Here is a 13,847-nt window from a genome sequence, read left to right on the forward strand (position 1 = left end):
GTGAAATCAAAATTAGCCTCTAGTAACTTAATAGCATGAGGGGGCAGGTTCACAGGCACAGCAAGAGACTTAGATGAATTAATAGCAAGACCTGAGAAGCTTGCAAATTGAGACAGCAGCCTGAACAAATTGGGTAAGGTGATGACCAGCCTAGATAGAAATAAAGCGTCATCCGCATATAGCAGAAGATTTCATTTTTTGTCAAAGTTAGCGGAAAATGACACTTTAAAACAAAAAAAACAAAAAAAAATGTTTCCATTTCTGCTAACTTGTGACCCAAAAAAAAAATTAAATCTGCCACGGACTCACCATGCCCCTCTCTGAATACTTTGGGGTGTCTACTTTCCAAAATGGGGTCATTTGTGGGGTGTGTTTACTGTCCTGGCATTTTGGGGGGTGCTAAATTGTAAGCACCCCTGTAAAGCCTAAAGGTGCTCATAGGACTTTGGGCCCCTTAGCGCACCTAGGCTGCAAAAAGGGGTCAGACATGTGGTATCGCCATACTCAGGAGAAGTAGTATAATGTGTTTTGGGGTGTATTTTTACACATACCCATGCTGGGTGGGAGAAATATCTCTGTAAATGAGATTTTTTTTTTTACACACACAATTGTCCATTTACAGAGAGATTTCTCCCACCCAGCATGGGTATGGGTAAAAATACACCCCAAAACCCATTATACTACATCTCCTGAGTACGGCGATACCACATGTGTGACACTTTTTTGCAGCCTAGGTGCGCTAAGGGGCCCAACGTCCTATGAGTACCTTTAGGATTTCACAGGTCATTTTGAGGCATTTGGTTTCTAGACTACTCCTCACGCTTTAGGGCCCCTAAAATGCCGGGACAGTATAGGAACCCCACAAGTGACCCCATTTTAGAAAGAAGACACCCCAAGGTATTCCGTTAGGAGTATGGTGGGTTCATGAAAGATTTTATTTTTTGTCACATGTTCGCAGAAATTGATTTTTACTGGGTTTTTTTTCACAAAGTGTCATTTTCCGCTAACTTGTGACAAAAATAAAATCTTCTATGAACTCACCATACTCTGAACGGAATATCTTGGGGTGTCTTCTTTCTAAAATGGGGTCATTTGTGGGGTTCCTATACTGCCCTGGCATTTTAGGGGCCCTAAACCGTGAGGAGTAGTCTTGATTTCAAGATGTCTCAAAATTTTTACACATACACATACCCATGCTGGGTGGGAGAAATATGTCTGTAAATGGACAATTTTTTTTATTTTTTTACACACAATTGTCCATTTACAGAGAGATTTCTCCCACCCAGCATGGGTATGTGTAAAAATACACCCCAAAACACATTATACTACTTCTCCTGAGTACGGCGATACCACATGTGTGAAACTTTTTTGCAGCCTAGGTGCGCTAAGGGGCCCAACGTCCTATGAGTACCTTTAGGATTTCACAGGTCATTTTGAGGCATTTGGTTTCTAGACTACGCCTCACGCTTTAGGGCCCCTAAAATGCCAGGGCAGTATAGGAACCCCACCAAGTGACCCCATTTTAGAAAAAAGCCACCCCAAGGTATTCCGTTAGGAGTATGGTGTGTTCATAGAAGATTTTATTTTTTGTCACAAGTTTGTGGAAAAAAAAAATCAATTTCCGCTAACTTGTGACAAAAATAAAATCTTTTACCTAGGCTGCAAAAAAGTGTCACACGTGGTATTGCCGTACTCAGGAGAAGTAGTATAATGTGTTTTGGGGTGTATTTTTACACATACCCATGCTGGGTGGGAGAAATAGCTCTGTAAATGGACAATTGTGTGTAAAAAAAAAAAAAAAAAAATCAAAAAATTGTCCATTTACAGACATATTTCTCCCACCTAGCACCAGTAAAAATACACCCCAAAACACATTATACTGCTTCTCCTGAGTACGGCAATACCACATGTGACACTTTTTTGCAGCCTAGGTGCGCTAAGGGGCCCAACGTCCTATTCACTGGTCATTTTGCGACATTTGGTTTCCAGACTACTCCTCACGGTTTAGGGCCCCTAAAATGCCAGGGCAGTATAGGAACCCCACAAGTGACCCCATTTTAGAAAGAAGACACCCCAAGGTATTCCATTAGTAGTATGGGGAGTTCATAGAAGATTTTATTTTTTGTCACAAGTTAGCGGAAATTGATTTTTACTGGGTTTTTTTTTTCACAAAGTGTCATTTTCCACTAACTTGTGACAAAAAATAAAATCTTCTAAAATGGGGTCACTTGTGGGGTTCCTATACTGCCCTGGCATTTTAAGGGCCCAAAACCGTGAGAAGTAGTCTGGAAACCAAAAGCCTCAAAATGACTGTTTAGGGGTATAAGCATCTGCAAATTTTGATGACAGGTATTCTATGAGGGGCCGAATTTTGTGGAACCGGTCATAAGCAGGGGGGCCTCTTAGATGACAGGTTGTATTGGCACTGAAGTGCAGGAAGCGCAGAATGTTCCCAAATCGTGACCTGGACATGGCAGCAGAGAACATGGGCATGTGATATTGGGTGCATAGACCAATAAGACCGCAATACATTCTTTTTGACTAGACCCATGTTATGGAGAAGGCCCCAAAAAAATGTTACGTTCGGAAACTTGGAGTGGTTTCCACCGAAAAGGCTGGGCATGGTAGCTTCTTGGATTGGCGGTTGCATATTGTGTGGCATAACGGTTGGTCTCAGCCACAATTAAGTCGTAGAGACCAGCAGTGATCAGAAAAAAAAATCTGTCACTGCGGTGGGGCGGGTGAGGGTTTGGCCGGGTGATCAGAAGCCCGCAGGGGGCAGATTAGGGCCTGATCTGATGGGTAGGTGTGCTAGGGGGTGACAGGTGGTGACAGGAGGTGATTAATGGGTGATCAGTGAGTGATTAGAAGGGAGAACAGATGTCAATATTGCACTTGGGAGGTGATAAAGGGTGGTCTGAGGGCAATCTGAGGGTGTGGGCGGGTGTTTGGGTGCCCGCAGGGGGCAGATTAGGGTCTGATCTGATGGGTAGCAGTGACAGGGGGTGATTGATGGGTGATCAGAGGGGAGAACAAATGTAAACAATGCACTTTGGCGGTGATCTGAGGGTGGGTCTGCGGGCGATCTGATGGTGCGGGGGGGGGGGGGGGTGATCAGATGCCGGTAGGAGGCAGGTTAGGGTCTGATCTGATGGGTGGCAGTGACAGGGGGTGATTGACGGGTGATCAGTGAGTGATTACAGGGGAAAATAAATGTACACGAGGGGGGGGGGGGGGGTGATCAGGAGCCCCCAGGGGGCAGTTTAGGACCTAATCTAAAAAATAGCATTGACAGATAGTGACAAGGGGTGATTGATAGGTGATCAGGGGGGTGACTGGGTGCAAAAAGGGGTCTGTGGGCAATCAGAGGGCAGGGGGGGCAGATCAGTGTGCTTGGGTGCATACTAGATGGGCTGCAGCCTGCCCTGGTGGTCCCTCGATCACTGGGACCACCTAGGCAGGAGGCAGCCTGTATAATACGCTTTGTATACATTACAAAGCTTATTATATGCTTTAGATGCGGCGATTCAGGGGTAAACAACCCGCCGGCGGGTCCTGGGCATGCCACTTTGCCGCCGCCCTTTCGCATTATGCGGTCGGCAAGTGGTTAACATATACATTAACTTACTGGCTGTAGCCCTGAAGTCCTCCCCAGTGCCAGGCCTCCTCCTGCATGACTGTGAGGTGAAGTTCCTGCTGTATGCAGATGACCTTCTGATGCTCTCCTGAACAGAGAAAGGTCTACAGGATAGCCTGGCAGTACTGGAGAATTTCTGCACCACATGGGCACTCTCCATAAAGCTTTTCAGCAGATGGAAGCATGAACCCACTTTTGAACCAGAAACAGCGGCAGAAGCGACTGACCTGGGCTACAGAGAAGCAGCACTGGACTGTTGCTCAGTGGTCCAAAGTACTTTTTTCGGATGAAAGCAACTTTTACATGTCATTCGGAAATCAAGGTGCCAGAGTCTGGAGGAAGACTGGGGAGAGGGAAATGCCAAAACGCCTGAAGTCCAGTGTCAAGTACCCACAGTCAGTGATGGTCTGGGGTGCCATGTCAGCTGCTGGTGTTGGTCCACTGTGTTTTATAAAGGGCAGGGTCAATGCAGCTAGCTATCAGGAGATTTTGGAGCACTTCATGCTTTCATCTGCTGAAAAGCTTTATGGAGATGAAGATTTCATTTTTCAGCACGACCTGGCACCTGCTCACAGTGCCAAACCCACTGGTAAATGGTTTACTGACCATGGTATTACTGTGCTCAATTGGCCTGCCAACTCTCCTGACCTGAACCCCATAGAGAATCTGTGGGATATTGTAAAGAGAAAGTTGAGAGACGCAAGACCCAACACTCTGGATGAGCTTAAGGCCGCTATCGAAGCATCCTGGGCCTCCATAACACCTGAGCAATGCCACAGGCTGATTGCCTCCATGCCATGCCACATTGAAGCAGTCATTTCTGCAGAAGGATTCCCGACCAAGTATTGAGTGCATAACTGAACATAATTATTTGAAGGTTGACTTTTTTTTGTTTTAAAATCACTTTTCTTTTATTGGTCGGATGAAATATGCTAATTTTTTGAGATAGGAATTTTGAGTTTTCATGATGTCGGGCGTTTTGTCAATGTTTGTATAAATTGTTAAAAATAATTATAAAATCAAAAATGTAAATGTAATGCTCCTGGGAAAAAATAGGAGGAGCTTAAGATACAAACACACGCCTAACTGTGTGAGCTCGTTTTTCGAGGTTTTACAGTACTGGTTTAAACATGTAAATAAACATAGACCAATTTATAAAATATCAATTTAATATCGAATAAATATTACAATATCAAAACAATATAAAATTGCACTTTTGATATATAACAAAACTCATAAGGTCATTCTTATAATAAGCAATGAGCTGGATAATAATTTCAGTAAAACATCAAAATGTTATTATACTTAATCACCAAATACAAAAGGCTTAAACCATTCAGCAGTCAATTCAAATACAGTGCATAGATGTGACTCCTCAAATATGGCCGTCGGCCCTGTTACTCAATTTACCACAGGATGTCTGGAGACAAAATGGATGACTTGAACGAAAACAAAATGGCTGTTATCAAAATCAAAATGGCTGCTATCAAAAATCAAAATGGTGCTATCGCAAACAAAATGGTGGCTTATCAAAAACAAAATGGCTAATTTAGGATGACTCAGTGGATATAACGACTGGGCGTTGCCCCACAATTTCTATGCAATCAACTATAAATGACAGGAATTTTCCCACTGTCTACACTTTAACCTCCGCTGGCCTGTGATACTACACCGAGCAAGCGGGTAAAATACATATAATTTTGGAATAAGATATCTATTGAGTCGTCCTAAACTTGGCTAGGTGTGGCTTGCACATGCTGCGGCAAAGTATCAAAATATCTAGAGGAGGTAGCTTGAAGTATCTAGCGCTTTTATCCAAAACAAGTTATGGCATTCACAGTCAGCGATTCTCGAACTATTGGTGGTGTTAAACGACAGAAAAATATACCCACTGAATGGGTTTTATCAAATATATGGAATGAGTAATTCCTGTGCACTGGAAGAACGCACTCCCTTTGGCTATAAATGACTATAAACCTAAGAAAGACAATCGTCAATAAATCAAAAGTTCAGATATTCGTGCTGTGATAAGCCATATGACTAAAAAGAAAAATCAGAACTGGGTTCAAGTATAGTCACCAAGATGGCCTCTGGGCGTGTTCCTCTTAGGCGTGGCTGTGTTCAGATGGCATGAATCCTCTATGTCCTGGTCTGCTCAGATCTCCTGATGGTCTGATCCTTCCCCTCATTGAATGACCCCTCTCATCTTATTCCCCTCACTACCTATGGTCCTGCCCAGGAGATTAAATCTTCTAGCCTATCACTGGGCAGTGGGAGTGACCAATGGGAGCTTTCTGTGACTAATCTTTAACCCAAGTGTAATACTGGCTTTCACCCTTTGTAGGTGCTGTTGGCTAACTAATCACAGACTTACTGGGATATTTGGCAAACTAAAAACAAAAATCATGTTTTATTATAACCCAACAGTGAATAAATCAATGTTATAATTCCTCTATGGATAGCTGACCTTGCTGGAATGACTGGTTATTATTTATTATACAGTGACCTTTTCTACCATATTTAAGATAGATTGGATTTGATCCAAAAATCATTGGCATGCTTAAAACCACCATGGATCTCTCATTATAACACATTGTGCTTGTTAGCAGGGTTTTATATCTCTAACATTATTGTTTAACATACAACACTGGTAAACATATAGCATCTCTATATCATCCTGGATATATTCATTCAAATAATCTTTATATTAATACATATACAATGCCATAACCTTTTTTTTATATTCATTCTTAATTGTTATGCAATGATGCATACATGTGCTGTCTGTTTTCTTAACCTAGATGGGGAATTGTAATATAACTTTATGCTTTTTAATATGAACTATTGCTGACAGCACAGTCAATATATTTCCCAAGCTTTGTTTTTGTGTCTGAACTTTGGAAACACATACATTGTGAAAGGAAAACAACCCCCATCCAAGGCTTCTATGCATTAAATACAGCCAGGTCTGAGCCATTGTTTACAAAAACTGGTTCATTTACCGACAAAAGCTAGTTAAGGTCTGGTCTGTCTCTTTCATTGTCCTAAGACTCTTCTTGTTTGGCAATTGTTTGGTCAAACAAGGTACTTGTCTGCTTCCATTGTTCAAGTAAGGTGAATGAGATTACCTATTGCAAATAGCACTCAGCTGACTGCCTGTTATTCCCAACTAATCTTTCTAGAGGGACACATACTGTGCAATTCAGTATTACTTGGCAATATTATATCGCCATATGAAAATATGCTCTGCCTTTCTCAATGATCAATGTATATATTAACCTACAATCACCATACATTAAAAAGTCTTTGTCTCCTGTACCTTAGGGGAAGGAAATTAATTAGGTTTTATTTGTATTTGATCATGCGCAGTTCAGTTTATCAGAAAAACGTTACTCCGCCATATGGAAATCTCGACAATGAGCTGTATGCTAAAATCATCAATATTAAAACAATAAAAGGCTTGAACTACTTCAGTTGTAGTGTAATGAATCTAAAATATATGAAAGTCAAATGGTTATCAGTACATTACAGAAAATAATGAACTTTATCACAATATGCTAATTTTTTGAGAAGATCCTGTATATCCCAACCCCCCATATTGTCCCTTACATCCTTCACACCCTATGGACTATATACCCTAACCCTCTATACCCTTCCTTTATTCCCACAACCCTCCCCCCCCCACCAATGTTAATGCTTTGTTTTGTTTGACAACGCAAAATGTATTTGGTCCTGCCAATAAAGCTTTTTTTTGGAATGGATTGGGTTCAGATCCAAAAACGTGTGTGTGTGTGTGTGTGTGTGTGTGTGTGTGTGTGTGTGTGTGTGTGTATAGACGGGGGGAGTGCAAACTGTGAGGCAAACAGGCGACATTAATAACCAAGTAGACAGCAAACATAGCATTTGTGATAAGCTGGGGGGCATGTACGTACATGAAGACATCAATGAACACACATGCGCACAGAGAGCACCATCTAGTAAACAATTTAAGTGATGCAGCTTAAATCCCACCTCGTATTTAGACCAAGAGGAGAATGTACACCCAATTGGAAAATGTCTACTAAGTTAGCTTATGAACGTCCCCCCCTCTAGTTGGTCTGGAGATACGTTCAATACCCTGCAAGGAAAAAGAGGACCTGTTTCCATAGTGGACCTGATGGAAATTGTATATAATAAACAGAGGCGCCAAAAAAGTAAAATTGAACTAAAATTGTTAAAAATTGCTCGGAAGGCAGCGGTGGACTTACCTCCTGAAAGAAAACCTGAACTGAAAATTAAAAGTCAAAATAAGCATACACAAGTCATACGTACCTTCCATGTTGTCTACTCCTCAGTGTCTTTCTCCTGTCTCATGTCCTGTTTGTTCACTGTCATCAAGGGAATTTTCCGTCCTCCATTTTGAAAATGACCATTACCCATAACAGCTTTCTGGTCAGCACACAGTTAAACTGTAACATCGCCCACTTGAGCCATAGGGAAACACGGACATTACCTGGTACATCAGTTTTCCTCTCAGCTATAACTGACAGCAACTGATATATTTCAGATCTGACAAAATATTGTCAGAACTGGAAGGGATTATTGTCAGAAGAAAATGGTGAGCTTCTGAGAGGAACGGATGGCAAGGTAACTATGGAATGTTCATTTGAAGTTACCTCATGTGTTTATTTTAAATATTTTTACTCAGTACAGGTTCTCTTAAAGCAGACACATAAACTCTCAATTTCAAAGTGACAAATATTTATTAGATTCTCCCCAGTGTTGTAACACGTTTCACAGGTATAGTCCTGCTTCTTCAGGCAATGAAAAAGGTAACATATAACAAGGAATAGTCAGCGATGCACCAGGCGCCTCTGGTGGAAATGTTTAGCCACATTTGGTATTGCTGTGGTCAGTCAGCCAGGACCCCTGTGATGCTCGGAGACCCGCCATCTGAGATGCCGGATATTACACCCTGTATACTGGACACGGCAGATGGAACAAGAAATCAAATACACAGCAAATTTAGTGTGGAAACTAAGAAGGTATGGACATGGCAGTACTGACATGAGGACACGCCACACTTGTATGCCACACCGTGTATAACCAGTGACGTGGGCTGGAAGAGATCACGCTGGGAGAGAGAATGCTCCTCAAGGTGGGCGCCCATCTCCTAGCAAATCTTACAGCTTTAGCGAGACAGTGTGGATGACTTCATCAGCCTGTAGTGCTGCTATAGAGAGAAAATGTGACTGTACTCCAAACTAACAGTTGTGATGAATACAGCACCCTCTGTATTGGGTTATCACACATCCCAGGGACATTGCTCAACCCTTGTTCCCTGTTTCTCTCCAGGGCCAGTTTCATCACTCTGCCTATCTTCCAATAAGGATAGCCTCATTCATGTAGGCGGATCCCACAGCGTCATCTCTCTACACAAAGCGTCATCATGAGAGCAGCTGTGACGTGCCCTGATAAATTCCCCTACTGGGACTGGCAGAATAGTGTGGAGAGGAGGACAGCTATTGGCCCTCAGCATAGAATCCCCACTACAGGGCTTGTGATAGTTAGAGGATGACACTGAACCTGAAGATGAATTTCCCACAAGATTAACATCAAGATAACTGATTTCTACAGAGGCCCACTGAAAATAAGAGAGATTCAGGGAATGCTGTAATTCCCACACTTAACACAAATGCCACACAAGCAATGATTTGCGCTAGAAATATTTCCCACACTCAGCATTTGAATAGGGCTTCTCACCAGTGTGAGATCTCTCATGTCTGACAAGGTTTCCTTTCCGTCCAAAACATTTCCCACACTCAGCACATGAATAGGGCTTCTCACCAGTGTGAGATCTCTCATGTATGATAAGGCTGCCTTTATCTCCAAAACATTTCCCACACTCAGCACATGAATAGGGCTTCTCACCAGTGTGAGATCTCTTATGAATGACCAGATATGATTTACTTACAAAACATTTCCCACACTTAGCACATGAATAGCGCTTCTCACCACGGTGAGATCTCTCATGAGTGACAAGGTTGCCTTTATCTGCAAAACATTTCCCACACTCAGCACATGAATAGGGTTTCTCACCCGTGTGAGTTCTTTCATGTATGACAAGGCTACCTTTATCTCTAAAACATTTCCCACACTCAGAACATGAACAGGGCTTCTCACCAGTGTGAGATCTCTCATGAGTGACAAAATGCGATTTCCTTGCAAAACATTTCCCACACTCAGCACATGAATAGGGCTTCTCACCAGTGTGAGATCTCTCATGTGTGAAAAGACTTGATTTACTTGCAAAACATTTCCCACACTCAGCACATGAATGTGGCTTCTCACCAGTGTGAGATCTCTCATGAAAGGCAAGACTTAATTTATACCCAAAACATTTTCCACACTCAGAACATGAATAGGGCTTCTCACCAGTGTGAGATTTCTCATGTGTGACAAGATTTGATTTCTGAGTAAAACATTTCCCACACTCATCACATGAATATGGCTTCTCACCAGTGTGAGATCTCTCATGAAGGGCAAGACTTGATTTATGCCCAAAACATTTCCCACACTCAGAACATGAATAGGGCTTCTCACCAGTGTGAGATCTCTCATGTTTGACAAGGCTACCTTTCTCTCTAAAACATTTCCCACACTCATCACATGAATATGGCTTCTCACCAGTGTGAGATCTCTCATGAAGGGCAAGACTTGATTTATGCCCAAAACATTTCCCACACTCAAAACATGAATAGGGCTTCTCACCCGTGTGAGATCTCTCATGTCTGACAAGCTGTGATTTCCATACAAAACATTTCCCACACTTGAAACAGGAATAAGACCCTCCAGCAGGGGGAGAGCTGTGCTGGGTATGAGGCCCCTCAGGGTTAGACAGGTGAGGGGAGTCTGGGGGAATATTTGGGGTCACCAGGATATCTGCAGGAGACTCTTGTCCAGTGACATCATCCGTTGTACAGTCTGTGGATACAGAGAGACGAGTCTCTGAGAGGTTCCTGATGCCGGAACTCCGCACTGCAAATAGAGAAACATCATCACTTCCTGTTAGAGAATTCTGAGGGGAGGAGCAATTATCATTAGAGATGGTCAGTGAGCTGCTGATAATTCTAAGTTGATGCAAAGATAATGCAGATTGGAAATGGGGCAGATGCAGCATCTGTGTATCTCTACATATAATTAGACTATCATATTCACCATCTCAGAGTTACTGGCATGTCACTGATAGAGTTGGGCCGAACGGCTCGCCTGCGAACGGTTCCAGGCAAACTTTGGGGGTTCGCGTTCGCCTGCATCAGGCGAACTTTTGCGGAAGTTCGATTCGCCCCATAATGCTCTATTGAGCAAAATTTTGACCCTCCATATCACTGTCAGCAGACATGTTATTGTCAAACACACTGCTCTCAGTGCTAGAGAACCCACCCACCCTCCCTTCAAGCTAGGTCCTTTATACCATTTGACTCAGTTGTCTGCCTACACTAATTAATTATGGGACAGCTGGTACACACTCTGCTAGAGAGATTTTAATTGCTCTCCTCCCTCCTCCCTCCTCCCACCTCCCTCCTCCCTCCTCCCACCTCCCTCCTCCCTCCTCCCTTCTACCCTTCTACCCTTCTACCTATTCCCTCCTCCCTCCTACCGGAGGGAGGAGGGTCTCTTCTGCCAGGGAATTATACTATTTTAAAAACCAGTATACATCATACCATAGCTGGGAATCGAACCCAGATCTCACTGTGTGGTGGGCAAGTCACCCTAAGCACTGTACCACTATAGTAGTAAGTGAAGCTAGCCTAAAATGTACCATTTATGCTCAATGCAATAGAACCATTAGGTTGCTTAAAGGAGAACTGTAGTGAGAGGTATATGGAGGCTGCCATATTGATTTCCTTTTAAGCTATACCAGTTGCCTGGCAGCCCTGCTGATCTATTTGGCTGCAGTAGTGTGAATCACACCAGAAACAAGCATGCAGCTAATCTTGTCAGATCTTACAAAAATGTCAAACACCAGATCTGCTGCATGCTTGTTCAGGGTCTAGGGCTAAAAGTATTGGAGGCAGAGGATCTGCAGGATAGCCAGGTAACTGGTATTGCTTAAAAGGAAATCAATATGGTAGCCTCCATATACCTTTCACTACAGTTCTCCTTTAAAGGGAACCTTAACTGAGAGTGATATGGATGTTTCCTGTAAACAATACCAGTTGCCTGGCAGTCCAGCTGATCTTTATGACTGCAATAGTGGCTGAATCACACCCTGAAACAAGCATGCAGCTAATCCAGTCTGACTTCAGTCAGAGCACCTGATCTGCATGCTTGTTCAGGGGCTGTGGCTAAAAGTATTAGAGACACAGGATCAGCAGGCGATTCAGGCAACTGGTATTATTTTAAAAGGAAAAATCCATATCCTTCTCCGTTTAGGTTCCCTTTAAGGATTTGTAGTATAAAAGCCAACTCACATTGGCTGGGATTTGAACCTGGGTCTCACTGTATGGTGGGCAAGCACACTAACCACTATACCAACTGAAGCTGGCCTAAAATTTACTATTTATGCTCAATACAAGAGAAAAAGTAGACAAGACAAATAACATTTATATCACACTTTTCTCCTGGCGGACTCAAAGCACCAGAGCTGCAGCCACTAGGGCATGCTCTATAGGCAGTAGCAGTGTTAGGAAGACTTGCCTAAGGTCTCCTACTGAATAGGTGCTGGCTTACTGAACAGACAGAGCTGAGATTTGAACTCTGGTCTCCTTTGTCAGAAGCAGCGCCCTTATCAATTACACCATGCAGCCACTGCTTACAGATACTTAGCCAGACATGGCCTTGTCTTTTGTGTTCAACAGTTGTGGAGGAAGGAGGGAGGAAGGGAGGTGGGGAGGAGGGAGGAAGGGAGGTGGGCAATTAAAATCTCCCTAGCAGAGTGTGTAGCAGCTGTCCCATAACTAATTAGTGTAGGCAGACAACTGAGGCAAATGGTATAAAGGACCTTGCTTGGAGGAGGGAGGGTGGGCGGGTCCTCCAGCAGTGATGTGTATTTCACTCAATTAGGTGTGGCTCCAGGTATTAGAGCTTTTGAAACATGTTTTCTATGATTTTTCCAGCTGATAGAATTTTTTAAAACTTTCAAAGTTCGCCCCCCCATTGAAGTCTATTGCGGTTCGCGAACTTTTTCGCGAACCGAACCTTTCGCGGAAGTTTGCGAACAGGGTTCGCGAACCTAAAATCGGAGGTTCGGCCCAACTCTAGTCACTGACCATGGCTAGTTATCAGCCTGACAGAGAACTGCAGAAGGTTGTGCTCATTACAGGCAGCCAATCACGTAACTTTGCCTTGCATGCACATTTTCTGTATCTTGGAATTTGGGCAATGAAATGAACTGCCTGAAAAATGTGATTAGCTGCAAACAATTTGCATGATATTTGCATACAAGTACAGAGTTACTTGCATCTCATCGACCTCCCTACACATAAAGCACTGGCCATACATGGAAAGCAGTAAATTGTAGAGCTTGATGAGACAATGGCAGCAATGTGTTACTTCTGTGACAACAGACCTATATGTACTTATAGCAAGAAACACATATATACTCCTATAGATACAGTATAGCCGCACCTCTCCTCCCATCCTGCAATCCAATGAGGAACTAAACTGATTCACACTGCAGCTCCAATTGGACAGATCAGTGGGGGTGGGGAAAGGGTGTGATCAGAATTCACTGCGCCCCCCCCCCCCTCTGCACCATTATAACAAACATGACATGTCACAATAGGAGAACAGAGGCGCCAGCAGGATAAAAGCGGATAAAAACTTTAAAATTTGCTGGGAGGAAGTGGTGGACTTACCTCCATAAAGCAGACACGAAAGACTGTCTGAATAGTAGCAATCACATTTATTAAATAGTACCTCCTCTGTGCCTGTGTGAGAGCCCCCTTATACGCCTCCTGTGTGACTACCAGGCATTCTACTCCCTTTAAAGAAAATCTTATTATTTTTTAGTCATCACATCACACAGGTAGGTTCACACTTAGGCTGGGTCACATTTGAGCTGGAACAAAAATTTGCCTTCTCAAAACAGAAGATATTTGTGGTAATTCAGGTTGGAGTGAGCATATGATGTCTCCCACAATGCATCACTGCTAAGTATGCATATTGTCTCTTTGTTGTCCCTGAAATCTAAACACACACCCAGAACTGCTGAAATGCAGTGATGTCT

The 13,847-nt window shown here is 43.1% G+C and overlaps 1 pseudogene; it reads right to left on the reverse strand.

Annotated features, from left to right (window-relative positions):
* The window catches only part of LOC137535546 (zinc finger protein 208-like), a 274,048-nt pseudogene that overhangs the window by 223,882 nt on the left and 36,319 nt on the right, over positions 1–13,847 (reverse strand).

This window comes from Hyperolius riggenbachi, chromosome 10 (genome assembly GCF_040937935.1).
Source record: "Hyperolius riggenbachi isolate aHypRig1 chromosome 10, aHypRig1.pri, whole genome shotgun sequence".
NCBI classification, from domain to species: Eukaryota; Metazoa; Chordata; class Amphibia; order Anura; family Hyperoliidae; genus Hyperolius; species Hyperolius riggenbachi.